General features: G+C 33.4%; 1 long non-coding RNA gene across 1 annotated transcript; it reads right to left on the bottom strand.

Annotated features, from left to right (window-relative positions):
* Positions 1-2262: 2262 nt before the first annotated feature.
* Positions 2263-3346, bottom strand: LOC138126459 (uncharacterized). Its single transcript, XR_011157832.1, has 3 exons — positions 3104-3346; positions 2866-3051; positions 2263-2485 (listed from the first exon to the last, which is right to left on the bottom strand). It is a non-coding gene; the product is annotated as an uncharacterized lncRNA (long non-coding RNA).
* Positions 3347-3861: the final 515 nt, after the last annotated feature.

Here is a 3861-nt window from a genome sequence, read left to right as displayed (position 1 = left end):
GCCTCTGCTGTCAGAAAAATAAATAACAGAATACGTCAGAAACGACTTTTATTATTTTGCTCATAATTTTTAGTAAATATATGTACCTATTGTTTTTTTGTTCTACTCGTAATATATTTGTTAAACTTACTGTGTTATTTATCAGTATGGAGAACTTATCTTCTATCTATCTTGTTTAATTAAAATCTATATTACTCATCGTTCATTTTTATGTCCTATCAAGAAATAGTACACCCTTATTTGCTTTTCCTCATTAACCTTCCTTTTACTTTTTTTTGTTGATTTCATTTCATTTCAGTCATTTTTACTGTACACAGCGTTCATGTATTATTTTTACTTATGGTTATTATTTCTGCGGTATACTGGGTCGTAATCTGTTTATTTATTTCTGTCTCTACGTGTAAAGGGTCTCTTTACGGGCTAGCTCGGTAAAAAATTTTACCGGACGTTGCCATGCTGATATACTAACGTTGCCATACTAACATTTATAAGATGTTTTCAATGGCTGCACTACCCTACAAAATGCAAGCAATTTTATAAAAGATTTACGACCCAATATATCGTAAAACGTTGTACCGTGAAATCATTTAAATTTATAATTAAAGGAGGCTATGACTTTAAAATTATATTGGCAACACCACTGACACCTTGATTTGAATTGTCAAAATGACCCTTTAAAATTCAATACAAAATGTGAAACGGCGAGTTAACCACCAAGCCAGGTGTTTGATACAACTGTTAACTCGCAGTTTCATATTCTGTATTGAATTCTGAATTTTGAAGCCCCACTTTGACAAACCAAATCAAGATGTCAATGGTGTTGTCAATCTAATTTTAAAGTCATAGCCAACTTTAATTATAAATTTAAATGATCTCACGGTACAATGCTCGACCGTTACCGAACTTTACATGCTCGCATGCTGAAGTTCTATGTAACGGTTTTGCATCGTAAATAACTATAACAATGTTTTGTTCATTGAGTACTCTATTATGACTACCAGTAATTATTATGAATTATAATTAGTAGCGAGCGTATAATAATGAAAATAATAAAATATTATTATACATATTAAAAAAATAGTATATTATACACCAAGCTGGAGAAGTTCATGATTGTAGCCAGAGCGCCAAGATTAGATCCCGAGGCGCCCCGAGGGATTTAAGGCGCGAAGGCTATAAGGGACTCAACCGAGGTTTATATACTATTTTTTTTTCTACTAGATACGTTAAAATCTTTTCTGATAATAATAATTATTAATACAATTATTTTGTCATTTCTAAACGGTTGCTATGAAAATCGTCTACGTTAACCAATGAAATAAGCGACAATCTTTCGTTGCTAGGTGACGGTTGTTCATTATTAACCAGTAGGAGAGAAATTCTACTTCTGGATTCGGTTCAGGAGTAAATAATGACGCCTTCTCAGACTAGTAGTGAAAAAAATATTTGAAAATTTAATGGTTTTATTTAATTTACGTTGCACAGTTGTTCAACTAGGTTATTTTATATCGTCGTCAACTACATACTCCATAAAAGTTCAGTGCAGCGTTTCCACGTTGGTTAGCGTTGGTTAGGCAAATCCATGGCAAGGGAAATCCTCTCGAAAAGGAGTTTCTTTGATTTTGAATCGCCTGATTCCGCAATAAGTCGGTTTCCGATGACATTAATGAAATCGATGTCTTCTTTGCACCAAGGGCCTAAGAATCTTTGTTTTTTTGATTTTAAAAACATAAAACATACTTAGCTGTGCAGTTTTGTAACTTTTGACATAAACGTCATCCGTTTGGTTAAGTGAAATTGTGAAAAACAAAAAGTTTTTGGGAAAACGTTTATTGTTTTATTATATCGGCCATAAATCAGAATCATGTCTGGTTTCGCATCGTTCAAATAAGTATAAAGCCATTATGGATTCATAATTTCATTTTAAAACAATACGATATTTAAAATAGCCACTTTAACTTTGGAAATGTATTATAGGTTGCATTTTCAACTTCGCCGGTCTTATTATCACTCACGAAATACACTGTAGGTACTCGTATGTAATAGCTTATAATAAATATAATAAATTTGAAGTAATAATAAGAGTCAAACAACTTATTCCAGAAATATTTTTCAAGATATCAGAGAACGTCGTCTCTTCCATAAGAGAATTTTATACCATTATAAAATTCTTAATTTATACATCCAATTTTTCTAGTAAATCTTTAGTTCGTAGCGTAAAAAAGTATGGAATGTGGAAAGAATGATCTGCCAAATGTGGTTTAAAAGTTAATTAATAAAAAAAAAAGTGTTACGTGTAACAAGGACGATAATAGGATCGAAGTTTCCCGTGTGAAATTTAAATACGGTACCAAGAAATTCATTTTACGAGTTAATTGGGTGTATTTGAGTTTTGGAAAATACGTGCCTCGTACCTTTACGTGTTAGTGGTCCAGGTATTGAAACGATCCATGTAGCTAATGAAGTCTTCTTTGCTTCAGACTCGCTAAAATGAAGTAAAGCCATTGAACGAGTAATTCGTATTTGCCCCCTTTACTCTTTATTCGTTCCTTTCCACTCAATTTCACTTCAATCTTTTTTTAATAATGCTGGTAATATAAATTAAATCGATTTCGGAGCTGAGAACCGGGACAGGTTGCCACTAATTTTGATAATTGTCTAAATAAACGGAAAATCGGATTTGTACAATCGAAAAAAAATTTTTCGTCTCTGGAGAATTCGTTCCATTTTTTCAGCGATAACCGACAAACATTATAAAAAGAATCTTTACTTAGGAGTTTTCCAGAAAAGTTTATCACTCTACATATTTAAGTCACGGAGAGTGTAAATAGGAACCTTGTTTCTTGCGCGAATTTTTTTTATTACCTCAAGAACTACGTGTTGTGAATAAGTTTTTTTCCTCAACGTCCGTTCCAACTGGTTTTGGTTCGATCTCCCTAAGGGATGACTTGTCTGATATGAACTTCCCACTCGCTTCTCCTGTTTCCCATAAAAAATTAATTCGTCCTCCATCAATCGTAGGATTTACTCTCAAATCCCTTTTTTCTCCACCTTAAACATTCATATTCATTAAGCAATTAATGTAAACCTTCCAAGCACACACCTCATCAAGTACAAAGTCCACGAACACAGCTATAAATAATGCCCTCCAGGATTATTATGAGCTATAAATATAACCTCAAAGGTAAATTGGGATTTATGGACACCTTTCGCGGCGTCGGCGGAAAATTTTCTATGCGGGGTCCCATGAATATATATATTTAATTTTATTATGGTGCGGTTATTATTCGACTATGATGAAGAAAATAAAGTGCCCTATAAAACCTAGTCACTCTCTTTTGTCGACGCTATACAGGGTGGTCCCGATATAACCTGCCAAAAAAATTCTGGGTCATTAGAAGGATCTAACAAGTCCAAAAAACCCCCCTTCGTTAGGTCCAAAATAATGGGGATAAATTAACCCCTATTCACACCCATTCGACGCTGCTGACCACAAAAATACGTACCTACTCAGGAATTAATTGTTGGTGTTTGTAAGGATGACAGTATCTAAGCAACATAGGTACCTGAATCGTTTATGACAAATCTCAAATCTGACAAACTAAATCAAATTAATGACATTTATTGAAAACGCTGTACACTGTGTGCGCTAATTCACCAGCTTATTTAGGTACAAAAGCTGATTTTGTAGACTGCGATGAATGAGTAATAAATAAAGTGGTGTTCCTCAATGTGTAAATAAATGTAGAGGTAGTGTGTGCAAAATTGTGGAAGAACTGTGTAATAAGAGTATCGTCTTAATTGTGGTGAAATTTACACTTTTCATATTCGTACTTTCAACTCTAACTAGAATATCTACTA

This window comes from Tenebrio molitor, chromosome 3 (genome assembly GCF_963966145.1).
Source record: "Tenebrio molitor chromosome 3, icTenMoli1.1, whole genome shotgun sequence".
Taxonomy (NCBI): Eukaryota; Metazoa; Arthropoda; class Insecta; order Coleoptera; family Tenebrionidae; genus Tenebrio; species Tenebrio molitor.
The sequence above is the reverse complement of the archived record's forward strand: the minus strand, read 5'-3'. Positions and strand labels throughout refer to the sequence as shown.